The 18,255-nt window shown below is 48.9% G+C and overlaps 1 long non-coding RNA gene across 1 annotated transcript; it reads right to left on the reverse strand.

Moving 5' to 3' along the window:
• Nucleotides 1-4,584: 4,584 nt before the first annotated feature.
• LOC109283498 (uncharacterized) lies at nucleotides 4,585-18,054 on the reverse strand. The gene is made up of 2 exons (XR_002090669.2): nucleotides 17,860-18,054; nucleotides 4,585-6,559 (listed from the first exon to the last, which is right to left on the reverse strand). It is a non-coding gene; the product is annotated as an uncharacterized LOC109283498 (long non-coding RNA).
• Nucleotides 18,055-18,255: the final 201 nt, after the last annotated feature.

The raw sequence follows: 18,255 nt of genomic DNA on the forward strand, positions 1-18,255 counted from the left end.
CTCATGACACCTTGGACTTGGACTGACACCTGGTGTTGTGACCCTTGGCTTCAGCTTCTGGGTTTCCAGTACTGCTGACCTTCAACTCCTGGATCCCAAGCCCCACAACATCAGGGTTGTACCTGTGCCGGTCCATGTGCTGGTCGGGTTCTTTCATTGCTATGCAAAGGTTTTGGACAATGCCTTTAAGATGCAACTGAACCCGGTCACGTGGAACTGGTTTTATTTCTTTCCTTCTGCTCCTTGTGGACCTCTATATTTTCCATGGGGAATTTAGGAGAAGAAAGGATCTCCTGGGTCATCTCTGCTCTCACAAGCCCCAACTCCTATCACCCTTTTCATGATCATACCATGGAGATTATCTGGAAAGTCAGGTTTTGTATTAACACAGCCATCAGCCTGCAGTTGGGTTGTGCTTACTGATGAGACAGTTGCACGTTGCTTATTTGTTGGTGCATTGAGATTTTAAAACATTACATAGCACCTACACTTATTTCCTGTTGTCTTTAATATTTGCCACTCAGCACAGTCATTTAAGTATAGTTTTCTGCACTTCATACTGTGGTGTTTGATTACCCGGAAAAACTGATTATCCAGAATGATGGTGGCACTAATTATGCTCCATAAGCAATGTTCTACTGCATTAATCTCTGTCTTCAGATTGTTTCGTGTTTTACTCCTGTTACTCCAGTTGGGGGCTATCCCAGCACCTCACTTCTCTAGTGGTTACAAACTTCTTAATTACTAGCCTGAACTTGCTCCTGGCTAATTCTTACCCATTTGTTCTTGGGCCAATATCATCTTAACCTTAAATAGCTCTTCTCCCTCCATTCAATAGCTCTTTTCCTCCTGCTCTGTTGATAGCAATCCTATCCCCTCCCAGTCTACTTGGCTACACAAGCCACACACTTGCAGTCTTCCTCTGTTCTCCATTCTACTGATCATCCACGTAGCCCTTCTCTGCACCTGTTCTGGTCTGGATTCACCTTTCCTGAACATGAATGACCAAGCAAGCTAAGAAAGCACAGGCTGGATGAATGGACTGTAAGGTGGATAGAAAACTAGCTGGTTCATTGGGCTCAGAGGGTAGTAGTCAATGGCTCAATGTCTAGTTGGCAGCTGGTATCAAGTGGAGTGCCCCGGGGTTGGTCCTGGGACCACTTTTGTTCAATGTCTTGATCAACGACCTGGAAGATGGGATGGAGTGCACCCTCAGCAAGTTTGCAGATGACACCAAGCTAGGGGGAGTAGTAGATACACTGGAAAGTAGGGCTAGGAGTCAGAGAGACTTTGGCAAATTGGAGGACTGGACCATAGGCGGAGGGAGGAAAAAATTTGGGGGGGGGGGCTGAGCGTGTGCGCACATGCACCCGCCTCCACCCACCACGAGATGGCAGGGGGACTGCAGCAGTGAGGCACGGATGCAGGGAGCAGAGGCTGAGCCCTGCTGCAGCCCACCATTACCTGTGCAAAGATCAGGGGGCCACATGCAACCTCCCATCCCACCCCTTGGCTCCCTGGTGCTGTGCCAGCTCTGGAGGAGTCTCCAGGCTCTGCCAGGCTTGGGATTGGCGCCTGCTGTGCCTGCAATGCCTCCCATTCTCCTGCTCCTGGGGCCATTGCCCAGCACCAGTGACTCCTGAGAACTGCCATCCCGCACCAGTTCTGGCCCCACACTGCCCAGTGGGGCCTGGACTGGGGCCAGCCTCAACTGCACTGCCCAGCTGGAGAGAAGGAAACCCCTGGGACCCCGCGCCTGCCCCGAGTTGTCTCTGGGAAGACCCTGGAGCAGCCTGGCGGCAGCACAGTACCAAAAAGCCAAGGGGGGGGCAGGTGGGCCCCCAATCTTTGTTCAGGGCAAGGATGGGCTGCAGCTGGGCTCAGCCTCTGCTCCCTGTGTCCGCGGCTCACTACTGCTGCTTGACTCCCCAGCGTCACGCCGGGCTCTGATTGTCTCATGACCCAGCCCGGCTGGGGCCCCATTCAGAGCCCGGTGGCTCCTCCAGGGGCACAGGCGGGTGGCTCCCACTGCTGTGCACACTGCGGGGGAGCCGGGGGAGGGCAGGCACATCCCCCCCTCTCCCGTGCTGCATCCCTGGATGAGCCACTGGGCTCTGATTATCCCACAACCTGGGGGGGTGGGGGCAGATTGAGAACGGGGCCCCAGCCGGGCCGGGTTGTGGGGCAATCCTCACAGTGCAGGAGGGAGTGGAGCAGGGGTGAATGATTCACCCTGCCCCTACCCCACTCTCGATCTGCCGCCCCTACCCCCAAGCCCGATGAAAAGAAACTTATCTGCCTGTGGCTGGGCCTGCTGTGATCCTGACTGTGAGTGCCAAGTGTGCAGGGTATCTGAGTGTGTGCGCCCCTCCCCACTGCTGCAGCAGCCTGCGGCTAGGCTGCTCTCCGGCTCTATCTGCTGCCCTGCATTTGGGGAGGCTGAGCCCTGTTAGCCCTCTCCTTCCACCGCCTGTGGATTGGACCAAAAGAAATCTCATAGGGCACGTCCCCACAAGTGGGGACATACATTTCCCCAGGGACAAACAACAGCAGCACATTATGTGCCACTGCTACTTGTCCCCAGAGAATGCCTGTGTGCTCTGGCGCGCGTCATGTTGCCCCAAGCCCAGTAGTAGAGATTGGGGCAGGCACCTGGGCTGTCCCCCACAGCCCTACCTGGGGGTCTCCTGGGGCTGCAGCCATAGTGATCTGGCAGCAGGGAGCCTGGCTGGCAGCTGGAATATAGCAACACCTGACCAGGCTCTGGTTTCGGATGGCGCATGCTGCTACCACGTACACTTCTCCGTTTTTTTTTTAGGCACAGGTTTTTCTGATGCTAGGATCTCCTTTTTGAAAGGCAGAACAAACTAAAAATGATCTTTCCTTCTAGTCAGCAACTAGGTAGCAGAAGCAGCCAAGGAGCTGAGCCTGCTCTTCATTTTCCTCCCTGTGGATGCCGCACAGATTTTACTTTTGCTTTGCTCAACTGAAACTTAAGCAGCCAAAACTGCCGTTACCATATTTCCTCACTTATAATGTGCACTCCAATTCTCAACAGCTGGTTTTGTTTTTCCAGGGAAAGGTGTCTACTGTATGCAAGAAAATACAGTATGCCGACAGGCAAGCATGTTTAAGAGACAGACCGAGAAAGTCGATTATCTGGTAAGTCAGTTAAGGAGAAGGTTTTGTATTCACAAAGCCATCAGCCTGCAGTTGGGATTTGCTTGTCAGCAAGACAAGTGTGCATTTTTTATTTACTGGTGCTTTGAGATTTTAAAACATGACACAATAGCCACTTTTATTTTATTTCTTTGGTTGCTTTTTCTTTTAGTATTTGCTGTGCTGTGCAGTGACTGAAGCGTAGTTTTCAGCACTTCATCCTGCGCAGTTTGATTTTTTTGGAAAAGTTGATTCACCAGAATGAGGGTGACACTAATGATTCTGGATAATCACTGTTCTGTGCACACACAATACGTGTATTATGCACACATCCATGACCATGGCAAACAGTTCGACGGGAAGGTGTTAATGGCCACCATCAAATGGGTTTGTGATTTATAAGTAATCAGAAAGCTCGTTAAAACTGAAGAGTGTGCTCACCAACCTTCATTCAGACGAAACAGAAGGACCAATTAAATGCCCCTTTATGCAGCGAAAGCTGAAACAACAGAATCACAGGCTTAGGAGGAACCTCGTGGGTTGTCTAGTCCAGTCCCCCGCAGAGATGCAGGATGCTCTATTCTTGCAGACAGATGCCCATTCAGCCTCTACTCGAAACCCTCCAGAGAAGGAGATTCCACTGCTTCCCTGGGCAGCTCGTTCCAGTGTCCTGCCGCTTGGAAAGTGAAGAGGTTTTTCTTGAGATCTGATCGAAATGTGCTTTGAAAAGTGCTATCATGCCCACCCTGTCGTTGCCTTTTCCACAGACTAACCCTATCTAGTTCCTTTAACTTTTCCAAGCCCAGCTGGTTTTCCAACTCATCGTCTTCACTGTACTCTGGACCCCCTCCAGTTTCACTGCATCAATGCCTTACCTAAAACCAGATGTGGTACTCCAGCTGTGCAAGCCCAGCTTCAGTGTCTGAAACCAGGCACGGTACTCCAGCAGAGCTCCTGGGGGCACAGGCTCACTGGTGTTGCAGATCTGGGAAACCACCTCCTTGCTACCTGTTCTCCTGTGTTTAAGGACGCTGGACTTTGGGTACCATTCTTCTGCCTGACTCCTATCATCAAATTCTCCTTCTGGTTGAAAAAATACAACCTGACACAGCTTTGAATAGCTCTTTCCCACATGGAACAGCTATATATATTGCATATTCGTATATGTGCAGCCACCACCTCCTATACACAAGCACGTGAACAAATGTATTTGCATGGAGGCAAATAGATGCACCATTCCTAAGACTGCAACCTAGGGCGTCTCAGAGGAGCCTTTACTTTGCACTGCAATATAGATAATGGGTGTTTTCTTCCGGTATTTGTTAAGGGGGGGAAACAATTTAATCAAGACAACTTACCAAGCAAAACCCCCAGCAGCTGGCTGATGTTACCAGGCTTCAAATACAAGGCAGGTCAACGGCTGGGTTGATTAATAAAGATGTTTAATAAGTATTTGGCATCCCTAAATGCAAAAGTCCAGGCAGGCTTTTTAATGCAAAGCTCCCTCCTACCCTTTCCTCTAGCACTGTCTTTGCCGTGTTGAACATCAGAAGGAATTAAATTAATCCAGCCACGTGGAAGTTGCTAACAAAGGGGCTAAATTGCAATTCTGTATTGGGTCTATCCTGAGCCAAAAAAAAAAAAACCCCAACAAAACCCCACCACATCCCTCCACACTGATAATCAGACATGAAAACAATCCCGTCATGCTAAGCCTTTTAGAAAGAGGCATGTTTAGAAACGCAGCTTCGGGGCTGGCCCAGATGCTTTGTTCTGCAATGAATTAATAAAAGGACTCCCTTAGGAAAGGTTAGAATTTGGCTGAAATTTTGACTTGCTCCAGGCTATCTGTTAGTATTAGTCTGGAGCTCAGTAGGTAGATGTGTTCCACAGTTTGGCATAATTGTTCCCAAAGCCTTTTCTCCCTCATATTGTGAGCTCTGCAACAGGGCTGGCATAATTTGTCTCCTTGACAGCAAAAGGACATGCTGCTGACTGAAATAAATAGAGGCTATATTTAAAATGGCAGCAGATTTTCATGGTGCTGAGAATGTGTAGCATGGCGCTAATGGGTTCTGGTTGGCTGTGTCCCCAGTTGGCTGGAAGATTTTTCAGGGAGATAAGACATCAAGTTTATTCCAAGAAGCAGCAGCGAGGGAGGGCGGGGAGGGGAGAGAGAGGGAGAAAGAACAGAAATACAACCCGCAGGGGATAAAAATCGCTGTATTCCACATGTTTGTCGGAGGCTGGATCAAAGGTAAGGCACCGTGAATTTCAAACCGAGCGATCGCCTGTGAAACGTCATTAAAAAAAAATCACCGCGGCGCCTCGCTTTCATGCAATTACAAAAGAATAGCAATGCCGGCGTCGCATTTTCAAGGCCTGACTTGCAAAATCGAATCAAATCCCACCCCGATGTTGGTTTGGCAAGTGCACATTGAGGTGTGGCCACTGCAGCCGGTCGCTTCTAGATGCCTGGTGATCTGATTCCCGTCAGCACGCGGGTGGTTTGATACCGGTGCTTTGCACCTGCCGTTCGGGTTGGGTGCAAAATTGGAGAATGGGTTTAAGGGGGAAGGGGAGGAGGACCCTCTTGGCCTCAAGGCAGTAAAAGCTCTCTTAAAAGCCCTTCTGACCAATGAAGACCTGGGAGCAGGGCCAGGAGGATGGAGGGCTAGAAATAGAGCATCCCCAATTCACTGCCCGTGATGTGGTCTGAACCTCCCTCTGGTTACAGCCCTTATGCAGCATTGTACCTAGACTCCTGGTGGCCCCGGGTGAACTTTTAGTATCCGGCCCCCCTTTGCTAGAGATGATGATAATAATAATTGGACAACAGGGGAAAAAAAAGTTACCATTTTCAGACCCTTTTTGTGTCCAGGCCCTGGGTGGCTGCCTAATTCACCCATGCCTGTGTCTGGGTCTGCCCCTATGGAAAGGTGCTGCGGGTATAGGGAAGGGCAGGAAGCAACCTTGCTCAGCTAACGGTCTCGGGAGGAAAGGCCTGCAGCTCCTCGTGCTCTGACAGGTGGGTAAATAGAGGGGAGATAAGTCAGGGGCTGATTTCCTGAGCAGCTGTGAAGCCCTTGGAGAGGTGCCGGTGCAAACAGCAACATCTCATCGCTCTGCAGCTTGCGTGCGAGGAACTGGGCCAAGGCTGCTGGAGGGATCCTCACTCCTTGTGCGTCAGCGTGATGGATGAAGAGCCTCGTTGCCTTCCGGATTCCCGGGGGAGAACAAGCTCTCCTGTCAGCGCCGGTAACAGGAGCTTTCACACACTCCGAAGCCATCACAAGCCTGGACACTATAGGGCGTAGTTTCCAGCTGTCTAATGAGTCGGGAGGTGATTTCTTTACCACCGGCAGAATCCAGCCACAGTGGACTGAGCTGAGACCAGGACCTGTGGAAAATCAGCAGCGGCCTTTGGTGCAAGAAGACAACAAAAAAGAAAAGAGCGGCCTGGGCACATCTACATGACCCGCAATCGCACCCTGGCACTGCCGTGTAAGCAAGCTCACAGGGTGTCATTGAGTGTGTTTCCAGTCCACCCAGTCTAAAGCCAGAGCACCCCACTAGCTAGGGCCCTGGACTCAGACACAGAGGATGCTATTGCCACCTCTGCCACTGACTTGCTGTGGGGAGATCAGTTCACATCTCTGTGTTTCAGGTTAGATTGTCAGGTCCTTAGGGCAGAGACTGTGCATGGGTGGATCGAGGACTTTGAAAAGGGGGGTGCAGCTAGTGTGGTGCATCATCACATATAACACCACACACATTTTTCTACAGGTAAAGAGAAACTAGAAGCTTTATTAGTATGCTAGGGGCCTAGGGCTGTCTTATTCTGTTTAAGATCGAAGCAAAAACAAATATAACTTTATTGGAACATGCATTCATTTGCTGTATCACATGTATAAAAAAAAAACCATGACAAAGGAGGACATCATCATAAAAAAATCATGTTTCTTTAATCCTATAGTCATTAGAATGAAAGGTACATCTCTTTCAGATTCCTAAAAGCAGAATCTGGATTTCTTGAGCACCTTGATGGTGCACCCAGTGCTTTGCTGCAGGTTATTTCTACATCTGAGTTCATGTTCAGCTGAGTCAATGTTTCTATGCTTCTAGCTAGAGTTAAAACAGTTTTTAGGGCTATGAAATAGGAGGTAGTTTACTAGGAGCCAGTTATAGGCACAACGCTTTTAGAAGAAAGCCGAGCTTGATTAGGAGAACATCAAGACCACTGAAAAAATAGAGAGGGCTGTTAACACCTGTGGACTGAGGAGTTTAAAAAGAATCTGGTAGATTAAAATGAACCAGGAAGTCAAGTGACTCTGTCACTGCTGCCTGAATAGAAATGCGGCTGCCACTGCCAAGCAGCTGGTTTTAAATTTTGGCTGGACCAGGACTCAAGGGAAGGGGGAGGCAGTGTGACTGCACCACTGCATCCCCCTGGGTCCACCCCGGTGCCTATGCTCAGGGGGTCCTTATCTCAGTGCCTTCAGGTGTTACAGATGATAATAACCATAATCTCCTATCCTTTGCCAGTGAAAGGGTGATAATCTTGGGAACATCCCATTCACTTTTGCTTTGGAACAAGCCCAGAAGAGGCATCCCCAAAGACTATGCAGGGCTCACTGGGGGTGCCTGTACTGCTGTGGGCACGGCCAGGCAGTGCAACAGGAAAGCTTGCAGTTTGAGGCTCCTCATTGCCTGGTGCTTGTCCATAGCTCTGCCTGGCAGGATGCATCTTCCAGACCTACAAGACAGTTGTGAATCCAGGCCTGATGTCTCTCTCTCTCTTGACATTTCCAGGGCCTTTTCCCATGTCTGTAACTCAGTGTCTGAAATGCAGGGTTTCTGATGCCCTTCTGAGGCCTGGTTAATGCCCCACCCCAGCCCTGCCCCAGCAGCGCCCGATCTCTGGCAATACCTGGTCCCAGTGGGAATCAGGTCCCTCCCCCTCCTCCTCCCAATTTGTGCTCCGTATTTGAGGTAAGAGAAGCTGGAGCTGCATCCTCGGGGCTGGATTTGCACTCTGATTTGTTTTTGAGGCTCTGACAGCTCATCTGCCACACTGGAATTGAGACCGACATGAAGCCGTGCTTGTCGTGGCGAGATGCTGCCAGAGCCTTAGACGGATGTTTTTTGGAGTCACTTTGAGCACGACCTGTATCACTGGTGGAGTCAAGTTTGTGTCTGCCTATCTGTCTCACACTGACTCGGGCTCTCTGGGCTTATTATATGCTGCCAAGCACGGTCCTGTGCACCTTGCCTGACTTGCAGAGCCTCATTCCAGTTCCCAAGCACTCGGGAAGAGTGTAGCCTGCAGGGCACAAGTTAGTTATCCTCCTGGTGGGGGAGAAATCAGTCAACATAGACTTGCAACCTGCATTAGTTTTAAAGCTGGGAAGGACCATGCTGACGATCTAGTCCAGTGCCCATGCATCTAGTCCAGTGCCATGCTTTGGAATAAGCATGTCCAGGCTGGATGGGCACTGCCTGATCCGTCTGCAGGCTGAATCCAGCTGATGGTCCCAATCTGACCCCCAGGGCAGGTGCAGTGGGGCCCCATCAGGCCACATGGAGGTGGGGAGGGAAGGGGATGTGGGCTGGCCCTGCAGGAGGAAGGGAGCTGGCTCTGATCCAGCTGCACAGGGGGAAGAGATGTGACCCGGCCCTACAAGGAGGAGGGGGCTCAGCTCGGCCTCAACCCAGCTGTGCAGAGGGAAGGGGCATGGCCTGGCCCCAATCCGGCTATGCAGGGGAGTGGGCCTGGCCTGCCCCCACCTTAAGGGGCTTGGGAATTTGGAAGTAGGGGACGGTGGCAGTATTGATTGCCACTGCTCCCTGTTGCCAAACTTCCTGACTTGTGAAGAGCCCTGTGGGCTGGATGCCATGGCTCCACGGGCCATATCTGGCCTGTGGGCTGGAGGCTGAGCACCCCTGATCTAGTCTGACCACTCACAAAACCCAAGCCATAGGCTGCCCTGAAATTATTCTCTACCCCAGCTTGACATTCCCCAGTTTGCATATCCAAGGATTACCTTAGCTCGTCTCCCCAAATTGCAGCACTCCAGTTTACCCATCCTGCTGTCCTCATCCACCAGCCCTTCCCAGGATACAGTTTGATAGTCAAGTCATACTTGGTAGTATGACCTGCCTTGTTCGTACCTAGATGTGCGACGTTGTATCTGGCCCTATCAAAATGCTTGCTTGCACCCAGATTTCCAGGAGATCCCAGTTTCTCTGTAACAATGGCCTATTGTCACCGGTTTGGGAACCCCACACCTGAAAGCCCATGTAATGGGGTAGGGCTCCTTTAAATCTTTAAGACCACCTCCTTCTGGCTCCTCCCACTTTATATATAAAGGGAGCTAAAAGGGAGAGGGAGCAGAACAGGGAAGAGCTGTTGGGGGAAGGAGCGAGGATGGGAAGCTGCCTAGGGAGTGCTGCAGTGGAGAGCAACGGTGCTGGGAAGGGGACCAGGGGCTGCAAGGAGAGGCAGAAGGAAGGCCAGAGAGACAGCAGACTGGAGGTGCAGGGGGAGGGCTGAGAGACTGGGGCAGCTGGGTAGATGTCATATGTGAGTCATCTGCAGACATCATTAGTAATGACGGGTGTGTGTGTGCGTGTGTGTTTTCCATGTCACTGATCAAAATGTTAAATGGAAGATGTTAAATCCTGGTGGGACCTCACTAGAAATACACCTACTTGCTGATGGTTCCTCCTTTAAATCAGTCACCTGCCTAATCCATTTAACATGTGCCACCATGTTCCTTTTTGAGTTGTTCTAATATCTGAATCAAATATTGCATGGTACCAAGTTAAGTGCAGATGTCTAGTATATTAGGACTTACTACCTTTATCAACAAAACTTTTAGTATCACTAGAAACGATATCCAGTTAGTCATACAAGCTATCTTCCATAAGCCATGTTCATTGATATTTTGCTACTTTTCTTGGATTCTTTTTTAGTGGCTCCATATTAGCTCTGACATCATTTCTTCCCAGGCCTGACAGGCCTATAATGGCTCAAACCCTGACATTTTGTCTTTTAAATATTGGCATAACATTAGTTTTCTTCCAGTTCTTTGGAACTTACCTGTGGTTGCAAGGATATCATTAACACGCCACAGAGCTCCTTGGCCAGCTCTTTTAAAACTCTTGGGTGTGAATTAGGTAGACCAGCTGATTTATTAATGTGTAGCCTAACAGCTTCTGTTTAACATCCTCCCTCATTTGGAGGAGATTAAAAGTATTTCATCATCATAAAATAGAACTACTACTTCTGACTTTTTTCCCCCCAGGTACAAAATAGAAATATTTATTTATCTCTTCTTTTATCTGCAGTTAAGGCAGGGAAGAACTGTGGTAGACAACCTGTCATATTTCAGATGTCTTCTTATTTAGAGAAAAGAAATCCTCAGGCAAATGTAAAGTACAGCTGGGGAAGAGAATTTGATTGTCTAAAAATGCTTCATTATAAATGAGCCAAGCCCTTGGCTGGTATATAAGTCAGCAGAGCTTCAGTGTGGAGCTGTGCTGACTTACAGCAACCGAGGGTATAAATTATCTTAGATTTGCATCTGTCAAGGAGCAGCGTTTCCAAATGTATGCTACACGGCCTTTCGTTTTCTTAACACTTCCGATATGAAATGCTAGGATGAGACAATTGTTCCTTTGCCATCGGTGCCAATGTGCAATGCGAGGACTTATTTTGGGCTGTTTTGTAATGAATTTCATGCATACTTATGAGACGCGGAGAAGGCGGGTTCATTCCAGGTCAGCATTAGCACATTTACTTTGCCAGTTGGAGTGCGTGGATAGAAGTCGCACATTTTGAAATAGTTCCAGCGGATCCTAGAGATGATTAACACAGGGAGGAAAGTGGCAGTGTCAAATGTAGTAGTCACCATTGTGACTTAAAAAGCAGGACAGCTTGGCGCCATCTGAAGCTGAGTCAGCAGCAAGGACATCAGGAAATGCGTAGATATGCCCAGTTGTAGCAGTCTTTGCTAAGGACAGGAGCTGCGCTGCTTATCGTACATATGATATGTATGTATGTATGTATATCGTATGGGCTATCCTACATATGATATGAGCCCAAGGGATCTTAGCGCCCTGTGGAAGGGGTAGTTAGCTTGGGGGTGCAACTCCTTGGTGCACTGACTTGCTAGGAAGATCACATCATCTTGGCCCTATGGGCTAAGATCCAGCGTATTCATGTTTTATATGTAACTTAATTATGTTCCCCACCTTACCCCATAGCCCCTCACTTGGGTCTTCTGTATTTCCTTCTGCCTTGAACCTTGTCACCTGAACTTTAACATTGTCTGGCTCACAGGAGCACTCAGGAGTAACCCTAGTCAGAAACCTGCATCCCAGGGTGCTAGGTGCTGTACAAACCCATGAAGGAAAGACACCCCCTATGCCTAAACAGCTGACAATTCAAGCGTGAGACAAAATACAATGTAGGAATATAGCCTGGTGGGTGGAAACGATAAGACCGCATGGGTCAGCCTGGCAGGCGGTGATCTCAGCACATCTGTGGCTTCACTGTGTCAAGGTTTCCATAGGCTGCACAAGAAAGGGGTGCAGTCGCACCCTGCTTTGATTCTTGGTCCAGCCAAAGTTTAAAACCAGCTGCCTGGCAGCAGGGGTTGAGGGCAGAGCAAGGAGGTAGCTGTGCCACTGCCATCAAGCAGGAGGAGAACCCACCTCTGCCCAGACACTGCAGGATCCGGCCTTCTTGCTTTATGAGCCAAATAGCCAGTGCCAGTCCTTTCCCAAGAAATGGGGGAAATCCATTGGAGAGGGAAACAACCTTGCCAAAGTTGAATGTGGCCACTCTGGCATCCTTGTCTTGCTGTTGGCTGATGCACAGCTGTTGGCTCTGTGTCAGCACCAGCCTGCAATTGTGCCTCCCATCTGCCTGATCCCAAAATACTTTGCAAAGAAGAGGAGTCTCTTCCACTTCTCCATATCACCAAGGGAGAATCTGAGGTACAGGGAAGTGATGCCCAGCACCCCCAGGAGAGCTAGGAGCTGAACCTGGAAGGTCCCCTGACTCCCAGCTTGGTGTCCCACCCGTGCCTATTGCTGCCACCCATCTGCTCTAAGCCTTCTGGAAATGCTGCAAGCTTGTGTGGGCAAATATGGGGAAGGAGGGAACTTAGAAGTGCATAAGATCATTGAGATCTTTCCAGCCCATCAACAGAATGGCCTGGGGGAAAGGCAATGGTCTTCTGGAAACACCAACCCCTCTAATCCTCTGAGGACAGACCTTTGAGACATTTTCTGGTGGATCAGGGCACCCTTTTCCTCAAGCTGAGGGTGGTACTGCTATAAGACCACCTCACACATGCAGAGAGCTGGCAGAACTGCAGCTGCTGCCACCTTTTTGTATGCCACCCTCTTGACTGAGCAGTCACCTGGCAGTGGGAGTCCTGGGTTCAAATCCCAGCTCAGGGGATTCCAACCTGCATCTCCCAGGAGAGAGCCCTAGCCACCAGGTCGGAGTTGTGGCTGGGTGGGGGCAAGTCCATCCTCCACCCCTATGCAGAAAGCAATACAAGAGCCCTGAGGCTTGAAGAAGAGGTAGAGCAAGACTGATGGGGTAGCCCAGAGTGGGGGAAGGCAGGGTCCCAAGGGCTGTGTGTGCATCAAGTAGCAGCTGAATGAATTACAGGAGCAGTCCTGGGAGTGGGGCCCAGGGCTCCTAGGGAGAGAGTCTTAGATCCCATGCGACAGTCATGATCCTTCCTGACGCCCCTTCTCCTTTTTTAGCCCCTCATTCTCCACCAACACCCAAGGAACAGAGCAAGCTTATTCACATGTCTGACGCAGGGAAGCCCCTGTGGCAGAAGATAGTGTTGGCCCTGGGTCCTGGGTGAGTCCTCCACCCCCTGGGTATGGGGGCACCACGGTCTCTTCCAGCCATGCTATGTGAGGCAGTGCTGTAGGTGCGAAACACCAGGGCAAGGCTCAGGGTGGTGTCTCTGCAGAGGGCTGCTGGGAGGCATGTCAGTGTGAGGCCCACTGCCCCATCCACATTTCTTATTGCCCAGCGTAGGAGGTTTCAAGTGCCTGCCTCTCCTTGAGCATCCTAGGAGGAGCCCCCGCATTGCACTGAGAGCTGGGGATTGTGGTGAGCATCCAGGGCCCCCCACACGTAGGCCCTTTCCTTTTTGACCTGGCCGCATGTGCATCCTTCTGCAGCCTTGGGTGGGTAGGCAGGGTGCTCCCGTCCACCTCTGGACTTAGCGCCATAGCAGGGCATGCAGGCACCCCCGCTGCCTGGCTGCTGGTTTCACTGGTTTCTCAGTGACAGGGACACAAGTCAAATCTCTTCCTGAGTCATGATTAACTGTTCCTAGTTTTCCCTCCAGGGTCTTTTCTGTCCTAGATTTCTCTCCCTAAGGACTGGCTGCAGCATCTCATACGTCTCAGGTGGATCTAATGAGCCACGCACCTGCCGTGATGACTCAGCACTGCCTCCTCCTGGGGGTGAGTCAGCAAAAGAGCCCTGCCCCTCTCCAACACTGAGAGGATCAAGGCTGAGATCTTGCAAACTCTTATGCATGTGTTTCTCTGCAGATGAGTAGCTTTGCTGATTTTAATGGGGTCACTCACACGTATACAGAAACTCTACAAGATCAGGGCCTTCAAACACAAGAAGTTTACAGGTACAATTTAATCCTGCCGCTATGAATCCCTCCCTCCCCTATAATTTTTGCAATTCACTCAGTTTGAACAATTAAGAAAAAGGAATCCAACTTTACTCATTCTTATGAAGAACAGAGCACTCTGGATATTGGGATGTGGGTGCCATTTCAATGAAAATGCCCTTTTAATTTTAATTTTTAAAAACATCAAACATTTGTAGTTTCTTCTTTATACCTAAAGTTTCATACCAAAATGCATACATATGACCCCATAAAACTTATTACCGGTATTTTTTGAACAGGCATCCTCTGCTATGAGAAGATGGATTACAGTAGAAACTGCCTTAATTGATTACTCAAGGGGCCAAGAAAAATCAGTTACTTATGATCTTCCCAACCAAAGCTTCTCTAGCCGGGTTTTGAAAACCTCCAACAATGGAGACTCTACCACCTTTCTGGGTAACCTGTTCCAGTGTTTTACTACCCTCCTAGTGAGAAAATTCTTCCTAATATCCAACCTCAACTTCCCTTGCTGCAACGTGAGCCCATTGCTCCTTGTTCTGTCATCTGCCCCTACTGAGAACAGTCCAGCTCCATCCTCTTTGCAACCTCCCTGCAGGGAGTTGAGGATTGCTATTCAACCCCCTCTTAGTCTCCTCTTTTCTACACTAAATCAGCCCAGGTCCCTCAGCCTCTCCTCACCAGTCATGCCCTGCCAGCCCCCCAACCATTTTTGTCACCCTCCACTGGACTCTCTCCAATGTGCCCACATCCTTTCTGTAGTGGGGGGTCCACAGCTGGACACAGGACTCCAGATGTGGCCTCACCAGTGCTGAACAGAGGGGAAGAATCACTACCTTTGACCTACCGGCAACACTCCTACCAATGCAGCCCAGGATGCCATTAGCCTTCTTGGCAACAAGGGCACACTGCTGGCTCCTATTCAGCTTCTTGTCCCCTGACACCCCCAGGTCCTTTTCTGCAGAGCTGCTGCCCAGCCAGTCACCTCCAGCCTGCACCGGTGCATGGGATTATTCCCTTCTAAGTGTAGGACTTTGCACTTGTCCTTATTAAACTTTGTAAGATTTCTTTTGGTCCAATCCTCCAATTTGTCTAGGTCTCTCTGATTCCTAGCCCTACTCTCCAGCCTATATACTACTCCCCACAGCTTGGTGTCATCTGCAAACTTGCTGAGGGCGCACCCTATGCACCCAGCTTTGGGTGCATATTCTTCCAGCTGTGCAGTAAGTGGCTTGGCTAACATCTGTCATGTCTGTTCATCCACCCTTTACCCAAGGGGAGAAGTGTAAGTAGTGTATAGTAGATAATGCCCCCTAACCCCTAAGACAGCTCCATCTCCTGCTGTTTGTTAGAGAAGGTAAGGTCAAATACAGGCACCTCGTTCTTGGAGTGGGAACTGCTGAGGTTTGTCCTTAGTTCCCAATGAAGGTCACATCTTAGACCAAGACAACTCTGTCTCCTGAGAAGATGAGCTGTACCCTTCTTATAATAAGTTCCACTGAACCTGTGGAACAAAACTGTTGATTATGGTTTCTACCCCAGAGCTTTCTATACTAGAAATTACTACTGTATTTGACTGTGGTTGCAATTAGACGCTCTCTGATCCTAATGCTAGGTGCTGTACATACACATAGTTTCATAGTTGGTAGGGTTGGAAGGGACCTGAGCAGATATTGAAAGACATTTCCTGTCCCAAGGATCCTATACATATTCAAATCAAATACAAATTTAACTCCACAGCAAGCACAACACTTCAAAAATATTGTTTTTCCTTTATGAATTAAAACTAAAGTGCTTGTTCCCAGCAGTGGAGCATTTGCCCATGGTGTAATGCATCACCAGAAGCAAGATCCCAGTGAATGTAGCTAAAACAGCTCCATTATGATGTTTGGAAAAGCGCATTGTGAATGTGAAGGGGGGCTTTTCTCTTTTTTTTCCCTTTACTTTTTTCTCTGCTTTCCTCTGGCTACATGAATGAAAGGTGCAGCTGCTTGGGCTTGAATGGCGTTCTGCTCACTCTGGGTTTTTTAGCGAACAATGACTCCTAAAAGGTTTTGTTTAAATTTTTTATGCCAGTTACTTATAAAAAATTTAAATAAACGGATCATGCACAGTGTTGGAGAATGCGCCGAGTGGAAAGTACTTTGTGCCACCACTGTAAGGCAGATTCCCGGCTGGAAAGACCATCCAGAATACGTCAGGGCTTTCTTTAGAAGTCCATAAGAAACCAATTTCTTTAGGTTCATTGAACAGTCCCTGGAGAGTCTCTTCTACTGTAATGGAACCAATATGAATGCATGTATGTATCTGTCTAATCATAGCCTTTCTGTATGCATCCAGCAACAAGATCAACAGGTGCTGAAATGAATACAGGTTGTGGACGGTGCATTGATAGGAATGCCTCCATCTATCTGCGTGAGTACATTAGAACAGGTGAGCAATAGCTGGCAGTCCCATGTAATAAGTTAATTAAAAGCATCACAATGTGGCATCTGTGTTGGCTCTCCTGAGCACCAGGCCTGGTGGGAAGCTTAGGAGGATGGAAAGTTAGTATTCAGGGATTACTTCCATCCTGGGTTAACCCAATGGGGTTACAGAGCACTGGCTTTATGAGTTAGGCATGGTTGACTGACCTGGGTTCTGGGCTTGTCTCTGCCATTGATTTCTCTTGAGCCCAGCCTAGGGAAGTCACTCAGGATGGGATTGTCCAGCCTGATCAACAGTACCCCCGCTGCAGCCATTGATAAAACTGCTGTTGATTTCAACTGGGAGAGATTTAAGTCGATTAGGCTCTTAGATGCCTCTATACCAGGGGCTGGCAGCCTTTTGCTGGCCTGGAGTTTGACCTGGCTTTGGCTGCAGGCTAGACGTCTCCAGCCAGGCTGCACTCACCGTGGCTGCAGATAGCCAGCCCCTTTTAGTGAGGGAATCCCAGATGCAACAGAGTAACAGGCTTTCTTTTTTTTTGGAAATATATATATATATATATATATATATATAAAATCTAGCATAAACTTTTCATCACATACCTTTAAACCACATTAAAAAACTGCACAAGTTACAATAAATGCACCTGCTCCCCTGCGCCCCCACCCACCTCCCTTCCAATAACCCTATTGCAAACTCCAAGTCCCAGTCCCGATTTGGGCAGGCTCCACAGCAGTGAGGAAATAGTGTAGGGGTGGGGGGAACGGGCACAGCTCTGCTTATTGGTTTCTTCTGCCAAACTGGACCTTTGCAGGTTGGACCGAGCCTCCATAGGTTGCCAGCCCCTGCTCTGCAGTGCTCATTACCATAGTGTCAATGCAGCACACAGTCTTTATCTTCATGATACCTCTATGAATTAAATGCTATTATCCCCATTTCACAGACTGGGGCCTAGGGCAGAGAGAGGTTAAATGGGTGGGTCAAAGTTACGTAGGTTGTCTACAGCAAGGACTTTGAAACCAAGTCTGTCCACCCAAGGCTGGTCCCCTAACTATGGGGTTAATGCTGAGCACTCTTGTAGATCTCACCCTAGCCCCCTCTATGCCTCAGTTTTCCCATCTGTAAAATGGGGATGATACCACTTGCCTTGCTTACAGGGGATGCAATGAACATTAGCCCCTTAGAAATGACAATAAGGAAACTGAAGGCAGGCTTGGACAAGACCAGTTCCTTTCTTTCCCCAGGTTTCTCCTGTTTCAGACCATTTATTTCCTGAGCCATCTCTCACTCCTTAACAGATGGGACCCAGCATAAAAAAAGGGCAGTGCTTACCTCCTAGTGAAAGCATTTATCCCTTTAGAGGCAGTGGGGTTAGCTTTTATCCACTTTGCAGGGTCTTTGGAACAGTTTGTATATGCAGGGATAATTGCATGTTTACAAGTATACAGGGATAATTCTCGATTCCAACCTATGCACACACAAAATACTTAATCCCAGGCTCATAGAAGGCTTCCTCCTTTGTGCATTCCCCTTTGTGAATCCGGCAAGGAAAATACCTTAATATCTTCCTTAGGATTGAGCTACTCACCTGGAGGTGTTTTCCTGGACTATCTTGCTTGCATCTGCAACAAAAGTCTGTGTCTGGAAGAAAAAAAAAGGAAGGAAAAAGAAAAGGACCCCACATTTTATTTTGATTTGATTTTCTTTAGGCTTTCCTGAGATTCTCCCAGAAAGTGATTTCATCATAAAGCTTCCTCCCACATCCCAGACTGAACCAATCAACCAAACCAGTAATTTAGCTACTGAGCAAGTTGGTGTTACACCCACTTTGCATATGCAATCCAGCCTGGCTGACCAGCTTAGAAGAGGCCCAGTAGTTTGGAAATTGCTGAGAGCTTGAGAAACCCTCGTGCTTGGCTTTTCCTCTGCCACTGACTTCTTCTGTGACCTTGGGCAAGTTGTTTAGCCCTCCTGCACATTCCCT

The sequence above is a fragment of the Alligator mississippiensis genome, chromosome 1 (assembly GCF_030867095.1).
Source record: "Alligator mississippiensis isolate rAllMis1 chromosome 1, rAllMis1, whole genome shotgun sequence".
In the NCBI taxonomy this organism is placed as follows: domain Eukaryota; kingdom Metazoa; phylum Chordata; order Crocodylia; family Alligatoridae; genus Alligator; species Alligator mississippiensis.